Genomic DNA, 13,935 nt, shown 5'->3' with positions numbered 1-13,935 from the left:
TTCCTATGCTTATATTCTATAGTTTGATACTATAGATAAAACTAAATAATTTAAAGGATTAGAAGGCATCTTCAATTTTAAATCTTATAGATTCAAATACATGTTAGGAGCACAATTTCACAATGTGTGTGTGTGTGTGCGTGTGCGCCCATGCACACATGCCCATGCATGCATGTGTGTGCAAACATGTGCATGAGTGTGTGCACGCATGTGTGTGTGTGGAAGTCTAATATATTGTTAGAAATTTCTTGAAGTATATTTTCTTATTTTGAAGCCCAAACAAGTTTAGCTTTTACTATTTGAAAAATATTCTCACTTTTGTAAAATAGGGGCATTCACAAAAATATTTTTGTTTTTATTTTTATAGAGCTTCAATTTTAGTTTGCAGGCAAATGGTTCTTTGGGTTTGTCCCAAAATTGGAGAGAATTATGTTAGCAGTATTATTTTTCCTGGGAAAGTATTTGGTGGGAATTTTATTGGCAGATTTGATTCTTTTTAGATAGTTAGTTTCTCCATCATTTGAGGATATTCTAATTAGTTTATTGAGATAAATCATGTGGATTTGATTTTCATTTGGAGGGGGAAGAGAGAAGAGAGATGATTTACAACAATAGGAAGAAGATTCAAGTACACAAATGTCATCTACAAATCATATCTAGGATTCTTTTAACTTCTATATCTTCTTTCTTTCTCTCATTGTGTAGGGTTGGGTTCAAGTCTATTGAGAAAGTTTTCATTTTGTGATTCCACCATTCTTCAACATTTGCTTTCTATATGAACACCATATTGTCTATCTTTTAGGGAAGAATAATGAAGTGATAGCTATAGTTCTGGTGTATTACATGCTTCTCTTGAGTATTATATTCATCATAATGTATTTAGCTTGAGAGAAAAAAACACAATGAAGCATTGACAATATTTTCATCTTGAATCTTGTCTATTGTCTTTGAGTTGTGTAAATTTTTGATAATATGTGAGAAAAGAACACATATCCCAGTTCCAACTATTTTTGAATTGTATTTCATTGTATGTTTTGTCATTCATTCATAGAATCAAGTGAATTATTAGTGTACTATGATATGGTTGTAGATTGCATGAAAAGATTTTGGTGAGTTGAAGATTCATTGCGAAAGTTGATGTCTCATTTCCCAAGTAAATTGATAGATCAAAAAGGTCATGGTGTATGACTTGATTTGGGTAACATCCAAAGGATGGAGCACTAATGTTAGCAAGGAGATTGAATGTCTTTTTTGTTTCATGTATGGGCTACAATGAAACCATTATAATCAAGGCGACCATTTCCTTTTTGCGTTGCAGAGATGAAAGGAAGACCCTCACTTCACTTGTGAATCTTTAGGTTATGTAACTAGCTATTTCATACTGACCATATTACATGAGTATAGAAGACTCATGGAATTACTTTCTTTTTTCCTCAATTTAGATATATGTTTTAGTGCTAATGAGATTGATGAATCTAAGGTCTACCCAACTAGGTTTTGTTGAGCCTGAATTGTGCAAAGAATATGGCATGATAGTTGACCCAAGATCTATTTAAAATGCATCCATCATAGTAATTAGCTATATTTATATGTATTTTGATTCAGATAATTGACATTAAAACATTCTTAAATCATGAGCCAAGACCTTCTGACATTATGATTTACATTCCTTCTAAAATTCATATTTTGTGATCTCATATTTGGTATTCTCATATTGGTAATTCTAAGAACCTTATTGTATGTCACTAATTATTGAAATATGGTATGATATTAAAAAATTTAATTGTTCTAGGTCCACATTTATTTGTTTACAATATGCAATGCCTAGCAATATGACCAAAATTATTGCACTTATTACATATAACTTAATCTCTTATGAAATTATTTTTTCTAAAATGCCTACAAACTTTAGGGTTAGAACTTTCATGCATTCTAATATTATTATTATACCTAGGTTTCCTACTTTCATTATATTTATGTCCATAATAAAATGAATTGTAAAATAATCAAAGAATGGTTTAGAATACATACCTTTACAATTTGTCTCCATATGCCCAAACTTATTACATGCAAATAATCTTCTATTAAATTTTTATTTACTTCTTCATGCTTTTTAGGTAGTCTGTGTACTTCTTTGATTAGATCATCATGTTAAATAGGTTGATTAGGTTGACAATTTAATAAATCTTGTTTGTAGGTAACTTTAGATCCTTTAGAAGATTTTTCTTTAGCATATCTAATCCCTTTCTTATCATAAATAGGTCTTTGTTCCATAATCTTGTCAACATAGGTCTAAGTTCTAGAATATAGGTTTCCGAGATGTTTCTTTGTTTGTGTAAGTCCTCCTCCTTTAACAATAGCATTGTACTTATCAAGTTTTTTATAATGTAATTTTTTTTGTCTCAAGCTTAGATGTCCCTTGTTTAGTTGAGATTTCAGATGTGCATTCTTTGATCTCAAATCTAATTGTCCTTTCTTCACATCTTTCATTATAATCATCTTAAGATGGGTGATATTATTAACTTCATTACTATTCTTGATCTCATCATGTGACTCTTTATTCTTGGATTTATTTAATTCAATATTCTATTTGAATTTTGAATAAAACTTGTACATCTATAAGTTTGATCTTCATTTTCCTTGTTTTCTTTGTGACTACATATTGTTCCTCATGAACTTCCTCTAGATCATTTTGTAACTAGTCCATATCCATAGAGATCTTACTCAATTTATTAGGCCTCCTTTGTGTAATTATGCTTTGATACCAATTGTTATATATAGGAAATACTTGAAGGGGAGGTGAATCATTGTTCCATAAAAATTTCTCCAACTATGGTTATCATTAAAAATATTTATACTTGCATATATGATCAAACTTAAAGATAAACATAACCATAAAATAATGCAACTCATAAAACCATTATTTGTTAGTTAGGGAAACCCTCTCTAAGGGGAAACCCTAGTGGGGATGGTACCCACAAAATGATCTAGTAATCAAAAGTATCTTGTGAAAGATAATAACCCTATTAATGAGTCTATTACATCTGTATAGTGTATCTATCCTTGTTAAAGGAATATAACTTGTTAGAAGCCTCGACTCTTTTAGGCATTGGTATTACAAGATAAAAATCATAAGTTGAGTCCACTAGACAAACATGTATATATAATAGTAAAATATGTATAAAAAATGTGATCATAAAAAGTTTGTATTCAAACATTATATTATTAAAATAAAATACCACACTTATTATAGAAAAAAGGTGTCTTCATTTCTACCAAACTACTTAACATGTTGTCCTTCAATACTTTGCACATATTTCCCAAAACTTGAAATTTAAATTTTCTTAGTTAGGGTTAACATCTAGGATGTTATCCCAAACTTATTAAGTCATTTTTTTTAACCATAAGAATCCCATAATGAAAATGACCTTACTCTATCATCTACTATGTTCTTCCTATCATAACCTATACCTTGTAAAATGTCCATATCTTTGTCAACACCATGAATCATTTTTAGTTTATCTAACGACATGATCTATACATCCTTGTCTAGCTCCCATCAACTATGCACAAGCTAAAAATGCATCATGTTAAGTGTGCTACACAAAATATTATGATTGTTCACTAGTTTCCAAAATAACTTGTAGTTTCCTTTTGTGAAGTTTGTTCATTAACAAGGACCTATCATATATTATTTCCATTTGTTTTCCAATATTTATTACACATTGGATGGAGGATATTCTTCATCTTTGTTAAGGCTTTTTTTTCCTTTCATATTGAGTAGTGTACAATATTTGATTTTTTCGAAGTTCCTATTGATAGAATATGTTACATGGATTTATGGAGACCATGTTGGATCATGTGTTTACCTATCTATACCCTCCTAGATTTTTTTTTTTTAATGTGTGTGGTTGATAATCTTCATTTGGACTAAGACCTATAGTTTATAATATCTATATCTATTAGCCAACCTATTCTTGGAATACTTTAGAATAACTAAGAGGGTGTGGGGGTGAATCCATTATCCAAGGTATAGATATATAAATAAAACTTTTCATAGCTTAGTGAACCCATAAAAAATTTGACTTCATGCATGCATCATTAAGATTATGCAAACACTTAAAACTTGTAGGTTATTATTAAATCAACTTATAGAAATGTAAACATCAAACATAATAGATTCATCAACACACTTGACACAATCATTTATGTGGAAACCCAATTTGGGAAAAACCACTAGTAACATGCTACTCTTTTTCACTCTTATGAAGTGATGTCCTGTGAAAGGCGAACCCTATTAAAGGTTACAATACACATTGTTAAATGTGACCCTATTAAAGGATTTCAATCACCCTATTAGGAGTGAGCCTTGTTAGAGGACTTTACTCCATTCACCAAGAATGCCACCCAATTAAATGATTTACAAATAACTTTTAGGTCAACCTTAATTCAAAGGATTTACCCTACACTGATACAATTATTAGAGAGTAACAGTAAGTCTTGATTTGATAACAACTTACAACTCCATTTGTATATTATAGATCACTATTTTAGTTCTCTATTCTATTTGGCCTTCACTCATTATAGCTTGAATAGCTTGTTCATCCTTCAATCATCCATATCCTTAACTTGTCTTGCTTAACATGCCATTGTCTACTCTTTTCTTAGGTAACTTTATGAAGCAAGACCCTTGTTTCCTTCACTTCCTCAGGTTGTCACACATGACAACCTTGCTTCATGACTAGCCATTCCTATAAATAGAAAATTAAGATCTTTTGTCGATCATTCTCCATCATCCAATTTAGGGTTAGGATGGATTATGTAGGATAAAATAAATCTATCCCACATTCCATATCTCTTCTAGAAAATTTTCCTCGAATCCTCTTTGAATTCACCTAATAATGGTTCACCTTGAATTATGTGCCTCCAACTCATCAATATTATCTTCCACCTAGTTCAGATAATCTATGGAAACAAACTTGTCAGCACAGATCCATCAAATTCATGATCTTTTAGATAATGCAACCACTTGACATTATCTTTCTTTTGATGGTCAAAATACACTATGTTTCTTAGCATCCTCTATAAAATCACTCATCATGAACTAAAGTTTACTAGTGTTTAGCATAACTAAAATTTATTTGGCATCCACTGTTGTGCTCAACATACACTAGAATAGATGTTTACTTGGATCCAACTGATTTTCTACTTGACTTGCACTGACTTTGCTCAGCACCTACTATCCACTTGCTCAAGCTTGGTAAACAAACTTTGTGTAACTTGTTTTTTTAAACTTTGTTAGTGTAACCAACATTTGTAACCTTAAGTAGATTATCAATACATCATGTAATCACTATCTTAACTGATTCTTGTACTCTTTTACATTTAATCATTACTCAACCTTTCCTCTAGGTGCTATTGTTGCATCTTTTGATCAAATCCTCCTCATCAATCAAATAATTGATAGTACTTATATCATATAAGCAGTTGTTTTACTAATAAATAGTATGTTTGACAGAAATGACAAAACAATGATTAAAATATATTGATCATACTTGAATATTCTAAACAATCTCCCTCTTTTATTGTTTTCAATCTATTCTAAACAATCTCCCTCTTTGATATTGGTGGAAAACCAAAATGATCAACCAAACTGACTAAGTTAAAATAGTAAAACAATACCAAAAAGAAAATGATTCCTTGTGTTGAAATATCTCCCTCTATCAACAACTTTAATCTTCTAAATAGGTTATAAAATTCCTCCTTGTAACTCCCTCTAAATTAATTATTGTATCTCCCCCTTATGAGGTAGATGTGAGGATTTCTCTCTCTTTGTTCTTTTGATCAATAACTATATTTCCTTTGATGTATTTCACCCTCTGATAAGTTAAACCCTCCTTCTTTGACAACAATGCCAAAGACTTCTCATCTTAACATGTAGATATAGGCTTCCTCAATTTCTTTAGTTTCTCCCTCTGTCACCTTACTTGTAATTGATTTTTTGTTTTTAGCTCTTTGACTACTATAGGTACCTCCTAAATTAAGATCTTTTGCATCAATGTGTAACATATGAACATCATCTTATCTAATGTAGGGCACTCCTCTTATTACTTAGATACCTTTTGATAGGGGGTATCACCCTTAGTTTGTACCTCTTAGATACTCTTGAGTATCCTTAGGTAATGCTTTTGTGAAGATATCAGCAATTTCCTCTTTAGTGTTAACATATTCCATCTTTAGCTCTTTATCTTGAATTAATTCCCTCAAGTAATGATACTTGATTGCAATTTACTTAGTTTTTGTGTCCATCACATGATTCTTTGATATATTGATAGCACTTGTATTATCACAATAAAGTATCACTAGTTCTATGATCTATTCCTTCATGCCTTTGAGTAATTGTTTGATCCATACAATGTTTGTCCAATTTATAGCAGAAACAACATATTCACCTTCAATAGTAGAATGTGAAGTGTAGTTTTATTTCTTGCTAGTCCATGTAAATAGCCTCCTGCCTAAGAAAAATTCTCCTCCTCTAGTGCTCTTTCTATCATCAATATTTCTAGCCCAATCAACATTATTTTAGGCTCTCAATTGAAATTTCTCATTCTTCTTATAGTATAGACCATTCTCCTATGTTCCTTTTAGATATATCATTATTCTCTTTATAGCCATCAAGTGATTTTCTCTAGGATTAGTAGAGAATCTTGCAAGTATCTTTATAGATAATGCTATGTCAAGTCTGCTATGTACTACATATTGTAATTTTCCAATCATATACCTATATAATGTTTGATTCACCTCAACTGAATCATCATTCTTTGACAACTTGTTTCATATCACCAAAGGTGTACTAACTAGTTTGGAATCTGCCAATCCAAAAGTTTTCATTATTTCTTTGACATACTTTGACTAAGTGATGTATTTACCATACTTCAACTAATATAGTTGCATACCCACAAAGAATTTGATCTCTCCAAACATAGACATTTCAAATTCTTTCTTCATTTGAATTGCAAAATATTTACATAAAGCATCTTGACCTCCAAATATGATATCATCAACAAAAAATTTCAGATAAAAAAATACCTTTGTCTTTCTTGGTCTTCATTTATAGATTGTTGTTATCTTCAATCCTTTCACATCCAATCTTCACAAGATAATTATGAAATCTCTCATACCATGCTCTTGGTGCTTGTTTCAAACCATATAGAGCTTTGTGGAATCTACATACCACGTTCTTGTTGTTAACAGAAAATAATCCCTCTGGTTGTTCTATGTAAACTTCTTCCTCTAAAATGTCATTCAGAAATCTAAATTTATCATCCATTTGATAAGTTTTGAAACCTTTGTATGTATAATAAGAAATTAATGTTCTTGCTCCTTCTAATCTGGTAACAGGGGGAAATGTTTCTCCATAGTCAATTCCTTTCTCTTGTGCATATTCCTTGCAAACTAATCTTGCCTTGATTCTTGTGACTTTACCCTTTCCATCTAGCTTGTTTCCAAATACCCACTTGGCACCAACCACATTTTTGTCTTCTAGTCTAGAAACTAGAGTCCATGTTTTGTTTTTATCAATTTGTTCAATCTCTTCTTCCATGGATTTACTCCAGTCCACATCTTCTAAAGCATCTCTCACTAATTTGGGTTCCTTCATACTCATTAAACTTGTATCATTTCTCAATCTATTTCTTTTCATTGTTCTAGCATATTTATCTCCATTAGTTTGTGTAGTAGGATGATGTCTTTTGACATATTTGGACAATCTTTGTTGAGCTCTAGTTTCCTCATTTTGTCTTTCAGCTTTGGAGTCACTATGTACATTTCTATGTGGTAGTTCAACATTTCTTTCATGTACACTAATCTCAAAATCGGAATGTGCTTCAACTTCATTCTGTAACTTGGCATCTGAATGTAGCTTAGTTCCTGAATGCAACTTGACATTCATAGTTTGTGACTTGGCAAACACTAAAACTTGCTATTGGTATGTAGCTTGATTGGCATCATCTTTTTCATTAGGTATACCGTCATAAAACTATACAAATGATTTTTATTCTTCTATTTCTTTCATAGGTTTGGCCTCATGTACTTTTGTATATTCATCAAAATTTACATTTACAGTTTCCACAACTTTGTTAGTGTTAGTACTTAAACACTCATAAGCTTTACTTCTTGTGGAATATCCTAGGAATATACCCTCTTCACTTTTTGCATCTAGTTTACCATTCTTGAAGTCTTTAAGAATGTAACATTTTCTTCCAAATACCTTAAAGTATTTTACATTGGGTGAGTGTCCATACCATAATTCAAAAGGTGTTGAATGAGTACCTTTCTTTACTTGCACTCAATTAAAGTTATAGATAATCATACTTATAGCTTCTCTCTATTATTTCAAAGCAACATTTTTCACCATCATGAGCTTTCTAGCATAGTCCATTATAGACCTATTTCTCCTTTTAGTTATCCCAAATTTTAGAGGGGTTCTAGGTGAAGATGTCTATCTTTTGATTCCTCTACCATTACAATGCATCTCAAACTCATGTGATGTGAATTCTCCTCCTCTATTAGATCTCAAACACTTTAGACTTTTACCTATTTCCTTTTCAACTCTTGCTAAGTACAACTTAAACATTTAGAAAGCATCAATTTTTTAATTTATAAACATAACTGTCATCATTCCAGAATAGTCATCAACAAACAACGTAATGTACTTACCTCCTTTGTAGCTTTGCACATCAATTAGACCACACAAGTCAGTATGAACAATCTCTAGTATTTCTTTAGAGGTATAAGCTTTACTCTTAAAACTTGACTTTGTCATTTTTCCTAATTGACATGTATTGCACATTATATTATCAGGCTTCTTCAACTTAGGAAAACCTCTAACTTTTCTCATGTTATTGATAGTGACCAAGTTATCAAAATTGGCATGATATAACCTTTTGTGCCACAGCCACACATCATCAAATTTTACAACTAGACAAGTAGCACCCTCTATATCAAGATAGAATAGATTACTCCTAGTTTGATCACCTTTTCCAATTAGTTTTCCATTTGTTTCATATATCTTAGCAATCTTGTTTTCAAACTCATCCTTACATCCCAAATTATTCAGTTGTGACACAAAACAAATTATAGTTAAGTCCTTCAACATAGTAAGCATTGTCACATAAAATCTTATCTATGAGTTTGACAAAACCTTTTCCCTTTATCAAAAATGGTGCATCATTACAAAATTTTACACTATTTCCATCATAACAATTTAGGGTAATGAACTTACTTTTGTCTCCAGACATGTGATGTGAATACCCACTATCAATAATCCATTTGTCATTCTTGTTCACACAAGTCATAAGTGCAGTTTCCTCATCTTCATAAAATTCATTCTTTATTGCAATATACACCACTTTGTCATCATGTTCATCTGATTCATCTCTTGTTTCCTTTTTAGCAATGTAGCATGACTTCTTGCATTTGTGTTTGTAGTCCTTGATGTTTTCATCTGTTCTTCTCTTATATTTGTCACCACATCTATAATTCTTCTTCTCTGGACATCTAGCAACAATATGACCAATCTCATTGCAATTGAAACAAATGATAGGTAATTTACCTTTGAACTTGCCTTTACCTTTGTGGAATCCTCTTGGCAGTAGTGCTTCAAGCTATTCTAGATCCTCCTCATCTGTATCACTATCACTAGACACAGACTTCTTCTTTCTCTTCTTTTTCTTTTCATCATGTTCCTTTAATGATACCTTAGCTTTGAAAGCGGATTCAATACTCTCAGGTTTGTAATTATCAAACTTAGATTGCTCAAAAGTAGTGAGTCTACCTACTAGACCATCAAGTCATAGTTTATTCCTTGGTATGCATCTCAATTCTTGTATTGTAGAAACTCTAATAGCATATATAGGAAATTTCCTTAAAACTTTGATTAGTATAGTATCATCATCATTATTACCATATCTCCTCTTATTGCATTAACAACTTCCCTTATTCTTTCAACACATTGAGCAATATTTTCACCTTCTTCCATTCTCATATCATCAAACTTACCCTAGAGACTTTCAACTTTAGCTCTTTGAATAGATGCATCTCCTCCATAGATAGTGGTTAGGAAATCCAAAATTTTCTTTGCACTATCAAGACCTTTGATATCATCAAATTCAACATAGTGTAGGGTAGAGACAATCTCCAGCATTACCTAGTTATGTTCTTTATTCTTTTTCATATCTTCAAAAATTGGGGCAATAGTAGGATCAACATGCTTAATGGAAATGGTAGACTGTGCATGATCTCCAAGTCCTCCAAGGTGCATCTTCATAAAACTTTTCCATGCAAAAAATTTATCTCTATTAAGCTTAGGTACTTCTCTTTTTAACATCCTGATCTTTATGGTTCTAGTACCTTCAAACTAGTTCTCTTAAGAAGATGGTTCTGATACCAATTGTTGGAATACTTTAGAATAACTAGGAGGGAGGGGAGTGAGTTAGTTATCCAAGGTCCATATGTATAAATAAAAATTTTCACAGCTTTGTGAACCCATAAAACATTTGACTTCATGCATTAATCCTTAAGATTATGCAATCACTTAAAACTTGTAGGTTATTGTTAAATAAACTTATAGAAATATAAACATGAAACATTATTGATTCATCAACACACTTGACACAAGGATTTACATGGAAACTCAATTTGGAAAAAACCACTAGTAACATGCTACTCCTTTTTACTCTTCTAAAGTGATGCCCTGTGAAAGGCTGGCTCTATTAAAGGTTACAATATACACTATTAAATGTGAACCTATTAAAGGATTTCAATCACCCCATTATGAGTGAGCCTTGTTAGAGGACTTTAGAATTCACTTGGAATGTGACTCATTAAAGGATTTATACATGACTATTAGGTCAACCTTAATCCAAAGGATTTACCCTAGACTGATACAATTATTATTGAGTAACAATATGTCTTGATTTGATAACAACTTAAAACTCCTTAATTTTAGATTATAGATCATTGTTTAAGTCCTCCATTATACTTGGCCTTCACTCATTATAGCTCTAATAGCTTGTTCAACCTTCAAGAATTCATATCCTTAAGCCTTCTTTCGCAACATGCCATTGCAAACTCTTCTCTTAGGTCACTTGATGAATAAAAATCCTTGTCTCCTTGACTTTCTTAAGTTCTTGCACATGACAACCTTGATTTATGACTAGCCATTCCCACTAATAGGAAATTAAGACCTTTTTTTGCTCATTATACATCGTCCAATTTAAGGTTAGGATGGATTGGATAGGATACAATGAATCTATCCCACATTTCATATCTCTTCTAGAAACTTCTCTTTGAATCCTCTTTTAATTCACCTAAAAATGATTCAACTTGAATTTTGTGCCTCCAGCTCATCAATCTTATCTTCCACCTAGTTGACATAATCCAAGAAATAGAACTTGTTGGCTCAGATCCATCGAATTCATGATCTTTTAAATAATGCAACCACTTGGCATTATCTTGATTTTTATGCTTGGCATCCTGTGTAAAATCACTTGGCATGAACTAAAGTTTGCTAGTGCTCAACATCAACTAAACTTTACTTGGCATCAACTGTTAAGTTTGACATACACTAGAATAGACATTTACTTAGCTCTAATTGATTTTTTGTTTGGCCTGCACTAACATTGCTCGACACCTACTATCCCCTCAGTCAAGCTTGGCAGACAAACTTTGTGTAACTTGTTCTTCTAAACTTTCTTAGTCTAACCAACCTTTCTAACCTTAAGTAGATTATGAATACATCTTTTTATCACTATCTTAACTGGTTCTTATACTCCTTTACATAATCATCACTCAACCTTTCCTCTAGGTACTATTGTTACATCTTTTGTTCAAATCCTCTTCATCAATCAAATAAGTAATAGTACTTAAATCATATAAGCAGTTGTCTTACTAGAAAATTTTAGGTTTGACATCAGTGAAAAAAAATGATTGAAAAATATTGATCATACTTGTATGTTCTCAACAATATCCCTCAAACAATCTCCTTTTTTCATTGTTTTCAATCTATTCTCAACACCTATGTCTCAAATATATCTCATTGTAATTCTATTATAATAGTTGCAACCGATTAGCCCTTATGCCTTGTACATTTTAATGATTTTTTCTCAAAAAATCTATACTACGCTAATGATAGTTTCTTGTTCTTCCATATTTGTTTTGTTCTTTTATTTTTAACTCTAATAGAGTGTTTGGGGGTGATTCATTAAACCATTCATTTTCACCCACATTTCTTGAATTTTGGTACCAAGAAAACACTTCCCAGAACATTAAAATGATGATGATAATGATAACCACAAATCTCAATACCAGAGTAAATGATTCAATATTAGAAGAATATATATACTCTTTCTTGAGGGTTCACCCAACTATGAGTGATTTATCCATAGTTAGAAGTATAAAAAATCTGTCATGATCCATCTTGTTAAGTGATTTACAAAACTATTTTAAGAGCTTATCTAGTAAGCGGATTTGCAACTAAAACATGTTAGGGTTCACCTAACCTAGTGATTTAACTCTAGTATATTTTAAGAATAATTAAATACTTGATCTTGTAATTTCACTCATTTCTAACGAGATCTAATTATTATTGTGCTCTTCTTCAAGTGATGTTTTTTTAATGCCTTAATGCAATTGTTTGATTTCTTCTCAATAATAATTTTAATAGTAAAAAAACTCATTGCATTTAAAAATCTTCATTTCAATAACTATTCTATTATTCTCAACTTTTACCTCTTAGTCTTGACCATATTTCAACCTTAAGCTTCCTATTCATCCACCTTAAGCTTCTCCCATATCTTAAAGTATCAACGTAATTGTCTTATGATCTTGCTAGTCTTCAACTAATCTTTCTCTAGATACTACTTGGAATAGGCCAAATATATTACCTTTCCCTATGCATTTCTTTGCTTTAGCTTTATATTTATCTAGTGATCTAGCTAATACATAAATAAATGTCTCTTGATCTTCTCTCTTTAGTGTCACACTGTTCAACATGATCATCTCATCTAAGACTTTTGATAATATCAAATGTTGTAACTTTCCTTTGAGTGTTTTCTTTTTCCACTTGGTGTAATCCAAACTATTCTTTCCTCCCAACCAATAATGTTGTGATCATCATTATAAAATAGCATAATGATGCATATCATGTAGTATTGATTTTATCTCCCAATTTAACTTCTACCTTGAGAGTTATGGATTTTTTTGTATAGGAAAATCTTATATTCCATATTCATTAATTATAATATCCATGTGTTCTCTAATTATCTTATGTATAATATTCCTTTAGCAAGTAGTTTTTTCAAATGGATTAACTTAGTTAAAAACTATTAGCTTTCCTACAAATTGTATCACTTCCAGTTTTATAGTTTCCACAACCAAGTGCTCCAATAATCCCCTCACAATAAAAATAGGTCATGTTAGGTATCCATTTACAATATGTATTTGAATAATATATCAAATGAACTCTCTCAAAAGTTTGAGATAAAGAGAAAACCTCATGGGAAAAATCCACCCCAAATAGAGATGAATGAGAAATAAATATGTATGTATGGATGGAGTAGTTAGGGTTGTCCCATTATAACATACATCATTCATATACAACAAAGAATCCCTTCATAATAGTTTAAAAAGGAGACATGATGTCCACCACCATAGCAAATGATCTCTTACAATTATGGCAACTGGTTGAAGACAAAAGATAGAACCATTCATACAAAAATAGTTTATCTCCCGAAGAAAATGATAAAACAAGAATAAATGTAGGAACACTTCCCATTGTGGGTAGGAATAAGGACGTGTAATCCAATTCCTAGTTAATGATAAACTATTATAAATCAGCCCTAAACACTCAAGTAATATTGAACTTACTCATTGCCT

The sequence above is a fragment of the Cupressus sempervirens genome, chromosome 9 (assembly GCF_028749045.1).
Source record: "Cupressus sempervirens isolate cs-2001-9-10 chromosome 9, ASM2874904v1, whole genome shotgun sequence".
Classification (NCBI taxonomy): domain Eukaryota; kingdom Viridiplantae; phylum Streptophyta; class Pinopsida; order Cupressales; family Cupressaceae; genus Cupressus; species Cupressus sempervirens.
This window is presented reverse-complemented; position numbering follows the sequence as displayed.